The 21967-nt window shown below is 35.0% G+C and overlaps 1 protein-coding gene and 2 pseudogenes across 5 annotated transcripts in view; 2 read left to right on the plus strand and 1 right to left on the minus strand.

The window, feature by feature from the left end:
- Window positions 1–2452: 2452 nt before the first annotated feature.
- LOC105032127 (uncharacterized) overlaps window positions 2453–21967 on the minus strand; it is a 57028-nt gene continuing 37513 nt past the window's right edge. The window contains exons 5-6 of one of the 5 annotated variants that reach the window (XM_073250021.1): window positions 9618–9727; window positions 2453–2834 (exon numbers count right to left, since the gene is read on the minus strand). The gene's annotated coding sequence lies outside the window, so the exon portion shown is untranslated. Of the gene's footprint in view, window positions 2835–8387; window positions 8640–9617; window positions 9728–21967 lie in introns of those variants that run through there. The other 4 variants (XM_073250029.1, XR_012137484.1, XR_003798679.2 and 1 more) reach the window with 4 other exon arrangements.
- On the plus strand, window positions 12536–14585 carry LOC140857469 (uncharacterized; annotated as a pseudogene).
- On the plus strand, window positions 14392–16060 carry LOC140857470 (uncharacterized; annotated as a pseudogene).

Here is a 21967-nt window from a genome sequence, read left to right on the forward strand (position 1 = left end):
ATAGCAGAGATCTCATCAACAGTATCTATGACGGCCATATCATATCTAGGCTGATATCCAGGACCATAACAAGATCCCGGGCGATGGAGATATGGTTAAATAACAATCTATTTTGAAATTTAAATATTAAAATATTAATAGATAAAAAAATTTCCAAACCTGACCCGCGCCTACCCCGCCCAGCTTGCCGTAAAGTGTTCGCACAGCAATTGAAGGGAGGGCTGGTAGTTTTTTCTTTTTCTTTTTTTTTAAAGAAAAAAAAAAATCCGGGACTTAACGCAGCAATTGGAGGGAGGGCTAATAGTTTTTTTTTTAAAAAGAAAAAAAAGAGAAAATCCGGGGCTTTATGAGACTGGAGAAAAGTGAAGACTCCTCTTTCTCTCTCTCTCTCTCCCCCTCCCTCCCTCCCTCCCCAATAACCTAGGAATCACCATGCAGAACAAAGAGCTGCATCTTGACCTCAACCTCACCAAGAGTCCATATTGCATCTATTGACTCCCAGTGACTTGCATGCTGAAGCAGAGAAGTGCATCCTTTGCATTTGGATTCAACGATGGGAACGCTATCGGCTCATTTGGCTCAACAATCAAACGATGTGTTAAAGGAGAAGATTTGTGATGAATTCTTTTTTCTGTGAATATGTATGTATTTTTTTTGTTTCTTTTTGATCTTGAAGTTAGATGTGTCGGTCATCTGTAAACATATCAATGAACGTCTTAAGTCGAAGATCGGTTGCCTACAAATTATCGAGCCACATAGTGGAATTGGGTCTCTGCTTCTGAGGTTCATGATTCAATTTGATCAAGAATATTGCTGACCCAGTTTGATCAAGAATTCTGATTGAAGATAATGTATTGCCAAATCTACTTGTAAAGTATGTAAGCAGGAATTTGCAATGGATTCCCATCTTATGAATTAATATGGACCTTAAAAAAAAAAAAAAAAAAAAAAACCAAAACTAGTAGTGTGTTTAATTTGGAGTTTGGTTATTCTCTTGCTGATCATGAGACATTATACTATGCTTATGTGATGTTCTCATAGCATATACCTGATTATTCAGAGGCAGCAGTTTGTCAGCTTTGGATGGTTGATTACCATCAAGGAAATCATCAAGTTCTGTTTCGTCTACTTTCTTAATGCTAAGCAAAATATTTACTTTATGCCATGTTTGATTTGACGAAATGTCCAACTTTATGCCAATCATATGGTAAACCGATGCCTATATTGACTTATTAAAACATGTTGCTGTTGGGAGCTGATCGGACTTGGAGGCTGAGCCGGTTGGTCTACTGGAGGGTTTGATGGGATGCTAAATAGATCAGTGGAGTCAGCCGAGGGAAGGAGGTCATGTGTGGATCTTCATGAGAATGTCTAGTAGGGGAGCCTCTGATCTCCAAATCAGATAACTCTCAAGGAATAATAGAATCACTGTAAGAGTGATACAGTAGTCCAACAGAATTGGACTAGATTTTCTACCACATTCGTAGATCAGGCACTCCACTTAAGTATGGCCTAGATCAACCAACTACAACATTCATAGAGTGATCAAGAAATAATGGAGACTCACGGGGTTAGGGTGATGTAAGCCAAAGCCTAAATAGGCTGCCTAATCCTCAAATCCAAAATGAAACCCAGCCCAATCCTATCGGATTATCCAAAAAAGCCCTTAATTGCCGCCATGAAGAAACTTGTTAATTACTAGATTTAATTCCAGTCATCTTAGAAATCTTATAAGACTTTTAACCTAGTAGTTCATCATTCAGAAAGCAAACCCATTAAATACAGTGACAGAAATCTACACAATTGGTGATTTTTTACATGTGTGAATATATTTTCTGGTTACTTCCTTTAATGAGATAAGTATTTCTTTTTTGTCGTTCACGTATTATTTTTGTATAAAACAAGCTCTCCAATACTTTTGCCGCCCACGTTTTCCATTAGCATGGTTGTTTCCATTGCAATAGATGTTAAACCTTTGTGAGATCCTTCGTATTGACTTGGGCATGGTTCTACTTTTACTAGTTCTTTGTCAAATTAGGAAACAATTCTTTGGAATGGATGGTTTAGGAAACGTGAGAGGCCAGAAACCTGGTAAGTTAATATTATTTATACGTATTTTGCATATATAAATTTATGAAGTTTAATATCATAATTTTCCTTGATTATTAATTAGTTTGCTAATATTGTAACTAAATGCCAAGATGTTATGTACCACTCCAATTTGTATCAGATTTTTGAAGCTTCCATTGTGTGTCGAGAGCAATAGCAACTCGTCACAAGCAAGAAGTAGAGTTTGATCCTATCTGCAACTCGTCACAAGCAAGAAGTAGAGTTTGATCCTATCTGTCTATCATTTAAAAGCAAATTATGGCGCTTACAAAAAAAAAAAGGCAAATTATGGCAAGGATGAAAACAAAGGTAAAAGCTCTGACTACATAAATCCGGTGACCAAAACCAAGACCTGTGATTATGTCCTTGAGAGATTCACTTGAGGCCCAAAACCCTAGAAATAGATAGCATAGATATCATAAAATGAAACCCTAGAATAATAAAAAGTGATGGAAGAATATTTTACTTCAAATCTACTTGTAGACCGTCTAATTCACAATGCCAAAATAACTAGCATTGCTCATTCTTGATTTTTCTACCATGCCAAAATATGTAAATTCACAATGTTCCTATCACTCAAAAGTATGCACCAATCAGTATCAAGATGATCTTGTAGTTCACCACCAACATGCCTATCACCATCTCTGCGAGCTATTCATAGTGGAATGCTTGAACTTGATTCATGAGAAGAAGTGGTTGACGTTATGTGCTCACCAAACCTAGACCTATAAGTGTTAAATAATTGCACAGGAGAGCAATGAATAAAATCATAATAAGATGCTATAGGGCTAGAATCCATACAAGTAGCACATAATTCTATATATTGTTTTGTGCCTTTTAATTTAACCCTAGGATCCATTATTGCTGCCAAATAAAATAAAGATGGTATATTTTCTCAATATTTTAAAATTTTGGCCTCTATTTATGCAACTATTTGCGCAAAATTATCATTCTTCCTGTGAGCTGCAAAAAGTGCATAAATTTCATACAAATTAGAAAAAACTAAATGAGAAAAAAGATTAATAAACTCATAAAATTTTTCTAAAAACTAGCACAAATTTTTTTTTTTACTTTACAAAACAGTGCAAAAAGCTCTCAAAATACTATCAACTTCTTTTACTTCCATATATTTCCATACAAAAGATTTTTTTTCCTGTTAGTAACGCTGGTAGCATCAGTGGTTTCCTCATCATCGGGGATTTCTATCGATGGTGTTGACTACACGGAGACCATGGTAGGGGATGAGTAATCATTACCTAATGGCATTTCATGTGGAAATAAGACTGGATGAGAAATATGAATACTATGCCTAGGTGATGTATCCTCACTAACCCTAGGTGCCTTTCTCCCTTATTACATCTAGATCTCGATGATGATGAACCTTCCATTTTTTTAGTTTTCAAATAAAAATTAAATAGTCAAACAAAAATATAATAGAACGATAGAACTTGATTTTGGAAGAAAAATTGATATTTGATAGTAACAATTGAAAAAGCCTTCAAATTTTGATAACTTGAAAAATGCCTCCTCCTAAATTCATCAAAAAATTAACATTAGATAATAATAATTAAATATTTATTAAATTAAATGTAAATAAAATTAATAATAAAATTGATAAGAAAATAAGATATCAAGTTCCTTCTCTTCTTTCTGAGACCTTCAATTCACTAAACCAAACTCTCCAAATTGCAAGATATAAACTAATTAACTATGTAATTAAACTAAATAAGATTGATTAATAAAAAAAAATTAAGAGATTAATAGCTTTTGAGAGATTTGTGAGGGTAGGGGAATGGGAGAGATTGCAATTGAGTTGTGAAAAAAATGTGAAAAAGATTAGATATTTATAAAAAAAAAAATTTGGGTTTAATGGACAAAAATATCCTTAAAACTAGCTGTTGGAGGGGCTAAAATGATTTTTTTTCTTTTTTTTGACCCTTTTTTTACCGTTAGTGGTATTTATGTAAATAAATAAAAATTGTTAACGATAAAAAAAATAAAATTTTTGTGCCGTGCTGTGCCGTTCTGGCCCGCAAGCAGTCATGCCGTGCCACGCCATGGGCCTAAAAATCTTGGCCTGACACACACGGTGTTATTGGGCCGTGCCGGGCCCGATACGTATGATAACCATGTCATACCACGCCGTGCCAAAATGATATTGGGCCATGCCGGCCCATGTGCCGATCCAGCCCATTGACATCTCTGCCACCAGTGCCTGCGTCGTCTGGACCTTCCAACAGTAGTCGGCAAGGAGCACCTTTTTGAATAGTTAGGAGCTATGACTCCGTGTACCTTCGTATGTAGGTGGCAATGCAACCTGATATCTTTATTTCAAAAGCTACTCATAAAGCATGTAAGCAGAATGTGGATTATATTCCCTTTTTATGAATTTTGAAATAGATTATTTTTTCCAAGTTTAAATTGCCGTTTAAACTTTTGATCCTGATGTTAGATGTGTTCTTTTGTTCGGAAAGAATTGTAGAGCCGAGGAACCTAGAATGAGAAGTGTTACTTCGGACATGGATGTGCTGAATATGGAAGTTATGATCAATTTCAAGATAGAACTTTTTTTTTTGGGGGGTAAAAAAGATAGAACTTGGGAATCAGTGTAGCAACTGATCAGAAATTTTGATCAACCTTTAGAGAGTTTCCTGGCTTGTCAAGCGAAAGAATACTCTTCAAGAGCCTAATGAAGCAGCAGATAAGGTCCATATCTATAGTTGAAATTGATCGGGCAGGATGAAATTAGAACCTGTGTTTCTAATTGCCCAGCATAAAAGGTCAGGTTAAACAATGTCATTATGAATACCAGTTGATATATATTGAAAAAAAGTGTATATCTGCACGTATTTTGACAAACTATGACTTTCTTCATTGCATTTGTTTGACAAACTAAACCATTTGGTTGGGTCTGGACTATTATTTAAGCCACCACAACAAATTGGTGTTCCGCTGGTTCAGCAACACTGACACTTCTTATAGAGGTTCATCATGATTACTGAATGAAGCTTAATGTATTTCAAAATTATCTCATAAAGTGTGTAAGCACAAGATTTGTAATGTATTCCTCTTTTTTTTTTTAATGAATGCATATGTATGCTGTACGAAAGATGATCCTCATCAATAGGTGATGCAAGCAAGAGATACATCTAGAGGTTTGGCTTGAAATCAACCAAGTTGTCGTGAGGGACATTGTCACAATGGATAGTCTAATTTGGTCAATTATCTGAGTGTTGGTAGATGTATTCTAAGAATGAGGGGCTGATCAGAAAGGTTTGGGGGTACTACAATCCAAGGAAGCTAGAACAAGAAACATGACTTTGGATGTGGATTTGCTGAATATCGAAGCTATGATCAGTGGCAAGATCGGGGCCTAATGGGAAGTTCCGCAGCTGATCAGAAAAATTTCACAAAATTTGGAAACAGAGTTCGGGCTTAGCAGGCAAAAGGATACTCTTCAAGATTGTTATAAAGGAGTGCACATGGTTGTTCACAGTATGTAGGAATGGATCAACACTGATCAAGGATCTTGTGTTTCAATATGCTTACAATAAAAAGTCTCATAGTGTGTGATGACCCAAGCCCAAATCCGATTGAGAAAACCTAAGCCCAAGTCCAAAAAAAAAAAAAAAAAAAAGAAAACAAAGAATTGGGGAAGAAAACTCCCGATATGAGTCTTCTTCTCCGATGAGCCACCGTGATCGGGAGTCCTAGGACCACCAGGAGTCCTGGGGCTCTCTATAAAAAGGCCTTTCCCTTCCTAAGAAACCCCCCCCACCGGTCTTCCTCCCTCTCTTCCTCCCTGATTTCTCCGATTGAAGCCACAGCCCTTGATTCGTGCTCGCCGCGATTTCTCGCCGACGGGGTCACCGGAGGCTGAGGTAAATCTTTCTTCCTCTTCTTCTCTCCTCTCCCTTCTTTCCCGTGCCTGTGGGCATGACTGCCGACGACGGATGTCGTTAGATTTCGTCGAAGAAGGGATCCCTGTTTGGTCTCTTCTTCTCTTTGATTTTCCGACGTCGGCGATCACTATCAACCGCCGGTCTAGGCCTCTCCGAACTCATGAGGGTTGCCCCCCTTGCCGTTGACCTTCGCCGTGTCGGCCGTGGCCCGAACGATCGGTCAAAAGGAGGGGATCTGCCGGTCTCCTGTTTCGGCCAGGAAAGAGCCCGAGAAAAGAAAAAAAAAAAGAAAAAGAGAAAAAGAAAAGAAAAGAAAAAGGAAGAAAAAAAGAAAAAGAGAAAAAGAAAAGAAAAGAAGAAGGAAAGAAAAAGAAAAAGGAAGGGGGAGAGAGAGACTTTCTCTCTCTGCTCTCTATCTCTCTTGAATTTTTTTTAAGATTAATGGATTAAATAATAATAATAATAATAAATATAATAATAATAATAATAATAATAATAGTAATAATAAAAAAAATACAAGAAGAATTTTCATGGATCAATCCAAAATCTTAGACACCGTCATCTAGTCAATCCATATGAGGACACTGGATTTTAGAAATTTTTATTTTTTTTAATTTGATTAAATTTTGATCAAAAATATGATATTTGACGTACCAGGTTCAGAGAATGATTTTTAAGATTTCTAGGATTCCTAGTTTGGATTTTTTTTGAGGTAAATAGTGTTTTACTTTTATTGAATTTATCTGATAAATTATAAATTTAAATTATATTAATTTCATGACATATTTGTAATTGAAAATATTTATTGAAATTAATTGTGATTGAAAATAATTGTTGAAAATTATTTATGATTGATGATATTTGTTGAAAATTTTTATGATGATGTATGATCATAAAGAATGATATGATTGATTTATTCGAATATCACTTATTTATATTATTATTGAAATAATATATAAATTGAAAGATGATATGAATTGACAACCTGGCTATGTAAAGGACCCCGTCAATGGAGGCATATACGTTGGCAAATGATTTGTCCTGAGAATTTATGTCGCCAGTGAGATCAGCGACATGTCGTCAGAGAGACCAGCGACAAACCGCCAGCGAGACTAACAGTTCCGAAGGACTTTGCTGCCAGATGATTTGCAGCCTACCACAAGAAGATACGCGGTATTATGACCCTGTCACAGAGAAAATGTGGTCATAGTTCATGATTGGTAAGAAGAACTTAAGAATTTGATGAATTTAAGATGATAAGCATAATTTGAAATTATGATGAATTGAAATTTTATACATGATTGATAGTGTGATGAATTAAATTATGAATTCATGAATTTATATATTGATTTTGTTATTATCAGTAAACCGATATGTACCGTATTATTGCCTGATTTATTCAGATAAAGGTATACACTGCTTACTGGGCTATTTAGCTCATGATGAGTTTTATATTTTTCTCTACAGATCCAGAAAATTAGCGTGATACGAAATTCGGTTGGGAGAGCGATTAGAGATGAATTTGGCTTATTTGATTTAAGATTTATTTTCTCAGAATTGATGCAAGATTTTTATTTTAAGTGTTGACTTTGTCAGACAATTATCTTCCTTTTTGACACTGAGTTTTGATTTGTTATTTGAACTAAGGTTTGATCATTAAGATTGAAATTTATTTAACTTTATGTGTACGATGTCATGTTGAGATGCTTTGCATGCTTATAAGAAAAGCTTCCTATGAGTATGCGGCGGTTGCCATGATCTTCGACTCATAATCTCGGATTGGGGGCATGACATAGCGGGTCCATCATGAATGCTGCTTGATAGATCAAGAGCACAAGTTGCATTTCTGCATGGACTTTGGCAAGGTATGACCATCTTCAAACTGTTCAACTAGAGATGGGCTGTTGCCAAGTGGTTAATAATCAGTAACATTTTAGGTAGGATTAGTGTTTCTGGGTTTTTGGCAAATCTCTGCGCTTCTTTTTCCTGATTGAGAGAATTTTCCGTCACCGGCAAATTCTTTCACAAATGGCACGTTTTAACTATGCCTGTATCATTGTATCTGATAATGTGTTAATTCACCGTTATAATAATCCCGAGACAAATCCATGCATGAAACCCCATGCATATGTAAACAGATGCATGGCAACTCACGTCCAACTATTTATGACCAGTATTGAGGAATGGGATAAGATCAGATCTAATTGCAATGACCTGGGAGATGAATCCTTCAAACCAATAATTTGCACACTGATGCAAAAAGCCCTATAAATTTGAGGGCAAAGAGGAGATGGAAATAGAGCAATGCAAAATGAGACGGTGCTTGATATTCACGTAACAACCTTACACATGAAAGGAACTGGTGGTGGTGTCAGCAGGTCCTCATGGTGAGGTTGTAAGAAATCTCCCCCTGATGAGATTTTTTATCTTTGTTCTTTTCAAACCTAACAAAATCTATTATAATGGAATGCAGTTTTCAGCCACAGAGAGGATGCCAATGAGCCATGGATGTCAAAGAGGAGCCATCAAAAGACCAAGCCAAGGATACACTCATCCAGTCACTGCAAAAGTGACCATGCTTCGGGCTCAGGGAGTTCAGCAACACACCAGCAATAAACGGAGAGAGCACTGTTCAGCACAAATGTTATCTTTTTTCCATACTTTAATTCTACCATTTGCATGAAATATGAATATTTGCTATTGTAATATGGAATGGCAACATATAGAGATAAAGTTTCTTTTGAAGTGTTTATTACTCACCAAGTTTAGTAAATAAAGATTTTCCATTTTTTACTTTTTCATCCAAGTAGAGATTTTTCTTCTGGCAGGCTAGTAAGTTGAGCTTCTAATGCATCAACTGATGTGAGGCCATACAATTTCAAGCAGCAAAAGTGAAAAAAAATTATGTTCGTCCGGCCAATTTTGATACATTTTCAAAGATGCACTTATAGGGATATTCCTTGCAAAATGGTAACTAATCTGTGAAGCTTAGTATTTGAAAGTATAATGACGTGAGGACTAAAAAAAATATATATGGAACAGTGGATGAGATCTATGCTTCTATAAAGAGTAATACTGGCCAAATATTTGATTTAGATAGGACCTTAGAAATCCTAACCGGAAAGCTGTGTGTTGCACCTTGAGAAACAGTTGAACTAATTAGGGGTTCCCTAATCCCACAATTAGCTAAAGATTCTGAACTGATTGTAGGGCATCGGATACCATGATACAAAAAATCTGAGCAAATCCCAGGATTTAGAATCCCATAACTAGCTCAAACAATGTAAACTAATTAAGGGATCTAGGAACCTGCAGTTAGGTCAAACGGTATCACAGTTATCTACAATCCTTCACTAATTAATATTACGATATATTATATTACAATGTAAAATCGGGACCTCAGTGTCCTAATCATGGTTCAAATACCTAATCTCAAAAATTTTGGATGTTCTTCTTAGAAGAATGAAATGGAAAAATTGAAAGGATGACAAATTATCTTTATCGATTATGGTTATAACCATGGTCTGCAATAGCTGGAGAGATGGTCTAAAGTCATGGACATAATAAAGAGCATATATTTGATGTAGTAAAATGATGTAAGCTTACCAAGCTTAAATAGTCATCCATGACCAATTGCTTTCATCTCTTAAAAGAGTCAATGCAGGAGTCTCCATATCTGTTGCCTTTATCTTGGAGCGCTTTGATGATGTCAAGTTCTAGAGCACATGGAAATGGGGTTTCAGTATGAGTCACAAATAAATAAGAGAGGCTTTCATAAAAGGAACTGCCAACAACAGCATAAAGAAAAATTGGAATGCAATCAATATTTGAAGAAATAAGGATAAAGACATTGGAAAAGTTAAAATTTTGAAATCATGATTACATGAGAGTATACAAACATATTACGTAATGAAGTGCAAAGAGAGTATACAAGCATTTATAATAGTATCTTTTGCATTATGGTGAATGAGATTTGGGCCATTTGGCTTATCTGAATTGATTGTTGACAGTAAAGCAGTTATAAGGAGCAAGGAAATCGTAGATAAATAATTCCATAGCATTTTATATCAAGAAATCAATCACCCAAATAGAGGAAAATTAAGTGCAGCTGAAACAGAAAGGGCGATAAATAAGTAAATCTTGGCAAGCATTTTTTCTTTTCGAGCTTGTGTCTCTAGTTCACCATATTCTTGATTCTCCTTCATGAGTCAGATAAGCATATCGCATTGCCTAGCTAACTCTTTGAGTAGCTAACTCTTTGAGTTGTGCATGACTAAAACCAGTCAGAGCGGAACACGGGAGATGTGCATAAAGCTGCTTCCAGCTCATCCTAGTTTCCATAACCAGGTTTATGGACCATATATAAATGAAAATTATGTTCAGAATTGATTTTTTAATTTGTGAAAGAAATTATTAAGTAAAAATAATGAAAATCAAGTTATAGCTTGCCATGAAACAATCGTATTCTTCATTGTACAAGTTCACTTTATTTTGGCCATGCTGAATTTTCAATTCAAGGCATGGATTCTTGTGGCGATGCCACTTCTTCCTGACTGCCTTCATTATCTTATCTTTCCGAGAAATTCTTGCATCTTCCCTTTCAATATTCTTAATTATTAGCACACATAATCTAGGAGAACGCAAAGCACAAAATGTGCAAACTTTCAGGAAATGGACTTCAATAGCAAGCAATTTCTGGATTGAACATGATTATACAGACGAGTGAAAAAAATATTAATAAGGAAAAACTGAGTGCCCTTACTTCTGGTTACACCCGAGTGAAAAAAATATTAATAAGGAAAAACTGAGTGCCCTTACTTCTGGTTACACTGAATACATTTAGTAAAGATAGACTGAAATTTTATACCATTCAGTTCCTTGTATCTTGTTATAAAAACTTTGGCACATCTCTCGACTTCCTCCTCCATCTTGCCTCCATTCCAAAAGCCTATACTTTCTATTCCATTCCATCCATGCTTCTCATATGCTCTAATAAAGGTGTCGAAGACTCTCCTTGTCCATGTTAAGCCCCAAAATTTGCAACAGTAAGATCAATAAGTATTGAGTGGATTGAATGAATTTCCATGATCTAAAAGTAGTCTCACCTCTTCTAACAACAGCTCTTTTTCTCCTTGCGGCTCTGCAATAAGGGATCTCCCAACTCTATATAATTAATTGCGATTATTAGTTTGAAGGGTTCGCCATACCGGATCGAACGGTCTGATATGAAGCATACCGAATCGGACCAGCACCCTGCCGATCTGGTTTGGGGGATTTTTCGACCCCCTCCGAACAGCACCGAACCACCCGGTTCGGTGCGGTTCCTGTCCATACCGTCCAAAATCGGACAGTATGAAATGGTTCGGCGTGAACCGAACCATACCGACAACCCCACGTGAAAAAGTGAGGAGGGGGGCGTGAGGGAAGTGGGACTTGGGTTGTTTTTAAGTGGCAGCCCGATGCCTAGAGTTCTCTGAGAAGTCTCAGAGAACTTTCGTTGAGACCTCTGAAAAATTAAAAAAAAAGAGAAAAACTCTGTCAAATTGCAGGAGTGGTTCGAGGAGAGGCTGATCTTTGACCGGAGGTAAGATAATGTGTTATTCTCTTAATAAATATTTTATTTTTTTTATTTTTATTGTTAAAAATAGGATAAGAATGAGGAAGTATGAAAATAAGAAGAAATTATGCCAAAATTTTATGATTTTGGTATGATTTAATTATATGTGATAGATCTTTGGAAGATCTACATGATGACACTAAAATTATTAATTTTTGTTAATTATATATTTTTAAAATATTTTTAAATATTTATTCATTTAAAAATTAATAAAAAATTAAATTTAAAAAAAAATTAAAATTTTGAAATCATGTTTAGAATGATTCAAGCTACTTAAAATTAAAAAATATTTTTATAATTATTTAAATAAAAAAAAATATATTATAAAATAAAAAATATATAAAAATAGCGTTATATTTTAGTTAATTTAAAAATATTATTTGAAGTATATAATATTTATTTTGAATTTATAAATTTTAAAATTATTATTAAATTATTTTAAATTTATATATAATTTTTTTAATTATCATTAAACTATCATATTTTGTTATACTTGCAGATATTTATAAGAAAAAAATTTAGAGCATGACGTTCGTTGACTTTAATTAATCAACTATTTTTAACATATATTTATTTATATAAAAAATTATTAAAAAATAAAAAAAATTAAAAAAAATAAAAAAAAATTAGAGTTTGGTATGCAATTGAGAATAATGTTTAGAATGATTCAAGCAATTGAAATATTTGAATCTAACTTGAGATTTTTTTTAAATTTTATTTTATAAATATTTAAATAATAAAAATTATTATCAAATAAAAAATATACAAAATTAGTGTTATATTATAGTTAATTCAAAATAATTATTTGAAGCACATAACATTTTTTTTTGAATTCATAAATTTTTATTTTATATATAATATATTTTAAATAATTATTAAATTATCGTATTTTGTTATAACTGCAGAAATGAGTAAGAAGAAAGATCCAGAGTGTGACATCGGTTGGGATTATGGCGAGATGCTCTCGGCTCAGCATCATTGATGATGCAAATGATGCAACACAGAGTTCAAGGGAGGAGTGACTAGATTGAAGCAGCACCTGACTGGTGGTTATCCTGATGTGTCTATGTGTCAAAAATATCCGCAAGAGATCCAATAATTAATGAAAAAATATTTTACTGATTCGAAAGCAGTGAAGAAAAGAATAAAGCAGAAAAGGACCGAAGTAGACCGTCGAGCTATAGAGCCACCTTTTTATCATTCTAGAGAGTCAGAGGATGCTTCTGCTCTAGATGATGAGGCACAGATTGAGGCTGTCATTCAGACGAGCATGACGGATCAGTATCGGTAGGAGGAGATGGCTGGTTATAAAGAGCGATTTGAACCATCATGCTACGAATCGGAGTCTGGATCAGCAATCGGTGGGAGAGAATTCAAGTTAAGGAGGACTACCTCAATCAGAGAGCCTGATGGTAGAGGGAGCAAACACAGCATATCTTCTTTGTTGGGAGCTTTTGACAGTAGGAGGAGATCCTCCAAAGATATTCTAGCAGGAACCACCATCTATGATTTGGATCCACATGCTTTGCCCAGCAAAGATTCAAAGCAGCAGAGAATTGATACTATGCTGAAAAAAGATAAGCAGAAGGATATGTGGTGAGCTATTAGATCATGATTTCATTTCAGTCATATTCTAGCAAATGCAGCAGCCAATCCTTACTACCGATCTGCTATTTCAGCCATAGAGATTATCGACCAGGGTGTAGATCCGTCAGGACCTAAGGACATCTACGATCAGCTTCTTGACAGCAACAAGGAGGATCTGCAGAGATGGATTGCTTCTTACAAAATTAAATGGCCTACATACGAACTGACAGTGATGTGTGATGATTGGACAGGTCCTACTAGACGGAGTATCATTAATTTTTTGACATACTGTGATGAAAAAAATATTTTTTCACAAATCAATTGATGCTTCAGATAAGATGCATGATGCCACATATATCCTTGATCTGATGGAGGAGGTGATTGATTTAGTGGGTGAGCAGCATGTCGTGCAGGTCATCACAGATAATAAACCAAAATATAAGGCTGCCAGAGAGTTGCTAATGGAGCAATGACTGCAGATATACTGAACCCCGTGTGCTGCACATTGCATTGATCTTATATTGATGGATATTGAAAAGATTCGTAGGGTGCAGCAAGTAGTAAAGATTGTCCAGACTATTACTAGATTCATCTACAACTACACATGGGTTCTTTCATTGATGCGGATGTATATTGGGAAAGAGATTTTAAGATCGGGTATCACACGATTTGCTACCAACTACATAGCACTTGATAGTCTTCTTCAGAAAAAAGTAGCCCTACGTCAGATAGTTGTCAATGTCGAGTGGCAGGAGAGCAGATATGCAAGGGCAGGCACTGATAGAAGTCGTGTGCAGAACTTGGTGACGAGTCAGTCATTTTGGCAACGGGCTGAGAAGATAACCAAGGCTATAAAGCCATTATATGAGGTACTTCGCATCGTGGACAGTGAGAGATACCTCTAGATGGGCTTCTTATATTACATGATAGAGAGGGTAAAGAAACAGATCAGTGAGCATGATCCGAAGCATGCTCAAGAATTTATTAACATCATTGAGCGTCGTTGGGACTATCAGATGAGTAGAGATTTGCATCTAGCCGGTAAACATGGATTCAAAAATATTTTAAAATATTTTTTCAAAGCATGCTTCTAAAAGCGTACTTAATCAGTCTTAAAATTTATATGCAGCTTATTATTTGAATCTGAAATTTTAGTATACCATTTTCGGGATAGATATGGACAACGAGCTTCTCGCTGCTCTTCATAATGTCACATATAAGATGGTGTCCGATTCAAAAATCACGTCGTTGTATCTGCAAGAGGTATGCTAGTTTAAAACAGATGTGATTATTCAACTGAATTCGATCTGTACTCAATGATATGTTTATAAATTTAATAAATATATTTTTTTTCAAACGAAATAATTTAGAGAGAGATCAGACAGTTTTGAAGTCCCATCAGCTGTCGTAAGTAAAAAGCAGATGAATTCAGTAAATTACATATCAATAATGAGCAGCATAGATTGATATGTAATTTTGCTTAATAATATCATCAAATTTGATATGTAATTTTACTTTTGCAGCTGAATGGTGGATTCATTTTGAAATATCAGCAGAAAATTTGAGACGTATGGCTATCCGTATTTTTTCTCAGACGGTCTCTACTAGTGGCTGTGAGCGCAATTGATCGACTTTCGTCCTTATTCACAGCAAACAGAAAAATCGTCTGACACAAAAATATCTCAATGATCTTGTATATGTTCACTATAATTTGAGATTGAGGCTAAAATATATTCAGAAGGAAGTACAGTTAAAGTACACTAATCCGACGCTAGATAATTATGCTGACGAAGATGACGATCCGATCATCGGATGGCTTACAGTTCAGCAGCAGGAGCCAGAGCTTGATGAGTCGGGGTCCCCTCCACGACCAGCCAGTGTGGTAGCTAGGAAGATCAAGTTAGATCCAGAACAATGGATAGAAAAAAATATTCCACATAAGGTTCCAGCTGATCAGCCACAGCCTGAGGAGACACAAGGAACTCATTCATCACATGACTCGATGTTCGATACATCTTCTTAGAGGTTCGAGCGACAGATGTATAAACAAGGTCGGTAGTCAGCAAGAAGGCATCCATCCTTACAATCACAGAAAACTCAGTCACAGAGGGGCACAAGAGGAGAAAAAAAAAGACAGTTGCACGTGCACCACTCTCGAGAGTACAGGAGCTATCTGGCTCAGATTCGAACATCAGAGAGAGTGATGATGATACAGGTAGTAGTAGTTATGAATCTGATGATCAGAGAGAAACTAGAGGACAGGAGACTACTGTTTATGAGATACAGCCACAGGGTGATATTCAATTCACTGGTAAGTCTCAGTTTACACATACCACACAAGATAGGGATCATAGTGGATGAGTCGGTAGAGACCGTGGGAAGCCGATTTCATATAGATGACGGGCTCTTAGAGGTCGTCCAGCACACGATGCAACTGCAGACGATCTTGTATGTGGAGTAAGATCCATGGATGTATCTGAATCATCCTCGCATTATGGATCCTATTATCCGCAGCCACTTTTGATCCACATGGATATAGTGCATCCAAGGCATCGTCTTCTAGTGGTTACTATCCTATGCAGCCTGAAGCATCTTAAAGATTAGATTTGCTACCGACATATTTGGATGGACTCTTCCACAGCTGTACCATCATCTTGAGGATACTTCTCAGAGCCAGAGTTTGAGTGAGAGATTTGAGATGTCTTACAATCCAGAGAGGATGCCTTATGGGATGAATATTCAAGAGTACGGTACAGCTTGGATAGAGGATTGGACTGATATCTTTTCAGATTATGTTGATCATCCAGAAATCTACGAGCGTCACAGACACTCGACGAGAAATTAAATGCAGAATAGATCTTGAGGTTGGTATATTAGTTATTGTACTTTGTACTTAAATATTTAATTATATTTTAATACATATTTTATATTTTTTTTTAATTTTAAGATGACAGTTATAATATAATATAAATAAATATATATTTAAAATTTTGAATCAAGAGTCTTTACACCGCTATCTAACTCAAAATTGAATCCAAATATGTCAATAATATGTAATATAATGTAATTTTGAAATTATATTTATGAATTATTAATTTGAACATTCAAAAAAAAATGAAAAAAAAAAATTTTATATCGATATCGAACCGATATATCGAAATATATCGTGTATCGATCGATATAGTATCATATCATATTATATCGATCCAATATCGATATGCCGTCCGATACTGATACAGAACCTATACAATAGTTACCTAGCTCTTCAAAATGGGTAAAGTACCTCCAGGCTCAGCCGCATCACCAATAGTGTCTTTTAACTGATTCCTTTGATGGGTTTTTTTGGACAAATATCAAAAGGACTACGGAAATCATACTCAAATTAATTTTTTAAAAAAAAAAAAAAAAGGTGGCGCAACAAGAGAGTCCTGTGACAAAGGATAAATAAGGAACATCTCTAATTGGAAGTAAAGAGAGGACTCTCTTTAAACATCACAAATTGATCGATTGTAGGAATGACTAGAACTTCAGTGACTGACTTGATTTGGAAGGAAAGAAATTTGTCGTGATCAAGCAACCAGTGCAGTTGCTGGCTGGGATAAGAAACCTAAGACAAACTTATCTGGAGAGGACCAGCAAAAAAGCGAAAGCAACAATTAATGACGGAGCGCAACATAAGATATTGAACTTCTTTTTCCTATAGTTGGCTGAGTCTTTGGCTGGTAAAACATCAGCAATCATGGTTCATCAAATCTGAACCATCCGGTTCGATCCGTATCGAGCTGAACCAGTGTGAAATCGGATCAGTTCGGCCTTAAGAAATAAAACAGGGCCTGAACCGGTCCAAAGCACATGATTTGATACAGTGGTTCAACCTTATTCCCTTTTTTTTGCTTTTTCTTGCTGCTTGCTATAGTGGAGGTCCTGGGGAATCTTAAAAGAAAGAATTGTGGGAGGAAGAAAGGTTAGTGACTTCCCTTCTTTTTCATCATCCAAAAAAAACATCCCCCTTTCTACAGTACAAGCAAGGTACAAAATAAGAACTCAACAAATAGAGGTATGTAAGCTTATCTCCCACTTCTATTTCTCCTCTTCTTCTTCCTTTTTTTTTTCAATTTTAAAATCTATGAAAATTGATAAAATGAGGAGAGATCATGTCAAAATTATTGATTTTGATATGATGTTATTATATATTGCAGATTTATAGATGAACTATATAATGACACTAAAATCATTAATTTTTATTAAATATATAATTTTTTTTAAATTAAAATTTATTTTTAAAATAAAAAATTATTTAAAAATAAAATTCAAAAATTAATTGTTAAACCAAAATATTATTTAGGAACTTGCAAGCTACTTTTGACATAAATTTGGTATCCATTTATCAAAATTTTCACACATCATATGCCATAATTTTTTTCAAAAGTCATAAAAAGGGAAAGACATTTTCGTCATTAAAAATTTATGAAATTTTTAAATGATGAAAATATCCGTCCCTTATAACATCCTATGGCCAAATTATAATATCTTGTGTGCAGAAAGTCATAATTTGACCGCAGGATGTCATAATATAGCCATAGGATGTCATAATTTTTTTAAACAAAAAAAATTTTAAATAAAAAAAAAACTACAGGCATTAAATGTGTATTGAAAAGTGGTGGCTATGTGGCCCAATCAAATGGGACAATGTATTTTTTACACCAGATACGGTAAACAAAGAAATACTCTTTGACATAAATTTGGTATCCATTTATCAAAATTTTGACGCATCATATGCATAGTGGTCTAAGTTTAAATTTGAATGAAATTAAAAAATAAGTATCATTTCATACATACCCATTATCTTAGAATAATATATATAGCATCCTTGATAGAATTCTACAAGAATATAAGATCAAATTATTTTTTTCATAATTTTTAAATTTTATAATACTTTTTAATCTAAAAATATAAAAAAATATAAAGTTAATTAAAAATAAAAATTAGGAGAGCAAAACTTTACTATTTTTATATAATTACTGAACTGTTGTAATTGTTCAACCTTTAGGAGTAGATCCATCAAGAAAGAAGCCAAAGCATGACATTTGTTCGGACCACAAATAGATGCTCTTAGATCGGCACCATTGAAAATGCAATTGGTGCAACACAAAGTTCAAATGAGCGATAACTAGGTTGAAGTAATATTTGACTAATGGTTACCCTGATCTAGCTATGTACTGAAAGTGCCTGCAAGAGGTCCATTAACTGATGGAGAAGTACTTCGCTGATTTCAAAGCAGCGAAGGAAAAGACTTAAAAAAAAATGTGGAGGTGGACCTTCAAGTTGCACAATACTTTTCTATCACCAAGGAGTCTGAGAAAGCGTCTATCTCAGATGAGGAGATAGATCCAGACTACCATGAATGTGGGCTTGGAAGATCAGTAACGGCTTGAGGAGTTAGTCAAGTATAGAACTCAGTTTAGGCCATCAATTTATGAGTCAGAGTCGGATTCTGTGAGCACTATAGGAGAGTTAGAGTTTAGGAGGACATGCTCAGTTAGAGAGCCTATCAATAAAGGCGCGAGCTGTATTGCTTCTATATTGGAGCTTTTGGCAACATGAATAAGTCCTCTAAAGAGATCCTAGCTGGAGTCACAATTCATGACTTAGATCCATATGCATTTTCTAGTAAGGATTTTAAGCAATAGAGGGTTGATAATGTGTTGAAGGACAAAAAAGGATATGTAGTGAGCTATTGCATCCTGATTTCACTCTAGCCATATTCCAGTGCATGCGACATGCAACACATATTATCGCTCTGTCATTGCATCTATACACACTACCAGTTCAGGTGTAAATCCTCCAAGATTCAAGGACATCTACAGTAAGCTTTTTGACAAAAATGAGAAATTATAGAAATAGATTGCATCATATTAGAATAAATGATCAATGTATGGACTTATAGTGATGTGTGATGATTGGATTGGTCTTACAAGATAGAGCATCATTAATTTTCTGACATATTGTGATGAAAAATATTTTTCAAAAGTTCATTAATACTTTGGATCAGGTATACGATGCAACATATATCCTCAGATTGATGGAGGAGATGATCGATCAGATTGGAAAGCAGAATGTCATGTAGGTTATCATCGATAATGGGCCACAATATGGAGTCATATAGAAGATTCTGATGCAATAACGGCCACATATATTCTAAATACCATGTGCTATATATTATATTGATATGATCTTGATCGATATTAGAAAGCTTAGTACGGTGCAGAAAGTAGACTCAATATAGACTATTCTAAATTCATTTACAATCACCCATGGATCCTATCATTGATGCAATGATATATACAGAGAGACATATGGAGACTAGATGTTACATAATTTGCTACGAATTATATAGCACTTAATAGCCTTATTGACAAGAAAATATACCTACTTCAGATGTTTGTTAGCCCCAAATGGCAAAAGAATATATATGCGAGGATAAACATTAAGGGGAGCAATATGGAGAACTTAACGACGAGATAGATATTCTGACAGTGAACCAAGAATATAATGAAAGTTATCAAGCCTTTAGATGATGTGTTTCAGACCATGGACAGTGAAAGATATCCCCAGATAGGCTTTTTGTATCACATGATTGAGGGTAAAAGATCAAATTAGGTCGACAGATTCGAAACATTTTCATGACTACATCTAAATCATTAAGCATCGATGGGACAATCGGATATGTAGGAATTTACATCTAGCACGTAAATAGTATATCAAGAATACTAATAATTTCATTGCTCTTCTATTTATATAAATATACTTATTCAATTCTAAAATTTATCTGCAACTTAATATTTAAACCTCAGATTCCAGTACATGATACTTGAGATCAAGGTTCGTTGTACCGGTACCGGACGGCGTGCCAGTCCCGGACCGATATGGTACGATACCGGTACCGTACCGTACCGACACACGGTACGCCTGGACGTATCGGTCCGATACTGGTACACAATATTTTTTTTGATTTTTATTTTTTTTGATTTTTTGAAGTTAATAATTAATAAATACAACTTCAATATGACATTATATTGCATATTATTGATATATTTGGGTTCAATTTGGAGTTAGATTGCAGTACAAAGACTCTTAATAGCCATATGTTGCAATCGAATCAGTTTCATGCAGAAGAAAATGGGTTTGGAAGATTCAGAACACATCATAAAGCCCTCAACCATTTAACTTGATTAAAATTAGGATGGTAAAACACCTGAACTCTCTCTTATTTGACTTATTTATGAAAAGTCTTGCTCCAATTGTGATCCTATATGATATCGCATATAACAGTTTAAGCTTCCAGCATCACAACATTATGCAACCAGAAGTTATTCAATTTTATGATTCCACCATAAGAATTTCTTCATTAACTCTGAGACATATATACCACTACTAGCATCACAAGATTTATGATATTGATACAACCAGATATTATTCAATTTTATGATGCCATTTTGAGTTACTAATTGAAATATTAGATATCGCCCATGCTTCTTTTTTAATCATAAATGCTGAGTGTTGTGTGATTATAATATTGAAATTTTTATTTTAAAATCTTGTTGAGGCCTCTAAACTATCTGTTACAACTGCGATTAATTGTTGTGAAAACGAATACTTAAAACGGTACGAATGCACAGGGTTAAATGAGCAAGGAGTCATGGTACCAAACAGGGAGAAGGATAATGGTAAATGCTTAGTAATTGTTGGGGCGGGGAATCTCTATTACTAGCTATCAGAGGTTCAAAATTTTCTTTTAGGTTCTTCTCAAGTTCTCAGAATGCTTCTCTAGATATTTCCATCTGTTTGGTGATGAAAAACCAAATCAAATTCATCTTACGAGTTGGATTCCGATAAACTAATACATGGTACAAGCTTTACAATCTCGATACCGGATCTTATATTGATACCATTCTATTATAATACCGATATATATTTCAATTTGGTACAAAACAACATACCAAATATTGATATAATATGAAATAACATATCAATATGATAAAATACATCATATCGGATACTACAAGACAGATGGTATAACAGATATGATAGAGAGAGAGAGATGTGCTTGAGGTTTCATTTTATTTCAGATACCAAAAAAAATACAAGATCCTCATCAAACTGAGCCACCTTCCCCCCTTTCTATAGGCGGTACGGTTCGGTTCACCTCGAACCGATCCAGAACCGAGCCGTACTGCCCGATTCCGGGCGGTATGGGCCCAACCACACCGAACCACTGGTTCGGTGCGGTTCGGGGTCTTTTTTCGAAAAAAAGACCCGAACCGGACCGGTAAGGGATCGGTCCGACTCGGTACGCCCCGTACCGAGCGGTTCGGCCCGGTACGGCGAACCATGCTTGAGATAAATATGGATGACGAGCTTCTAACATTCTTATGAAACATAGTATACAACACGAAGTCCGACCCAGAAATCGCAGTGATGCATGTAAAGAAGTTAGATTAAGTGATTTTTTCTAATTTAACCATATCTTCAACCAATAACACATTATAACAAATATATATTTTTTTAAGAAGATATTTAGAAAGGGCATCGATAGCTTTATAACAGATGTGGCCAAAAGTAAAAAAAGATGAATCCAAATAAATTATATATGAACAACTCTTATTTGATATTACGTAGCTACTAACAAGTCTAATATAATATAATTTTATTTTTAATTTATTCAATCTCAATACTTTTGCAACTAAATAAT

This window comes from Elaeis guineensis, chromosome 1 (genome assembly GCF_000442705.2).
Source record: "Elaeis guineensis isolate ETL-2024a chromosome 1, EG11, whole genome shotgun sequence".
Classification (NCBI taxonomy): Eukaryota; Viridiplantae; Streptophyta; class Magnoliopsida; order Arecales; family Arecaceae; genus Elaeis; species Elaeis guineensis.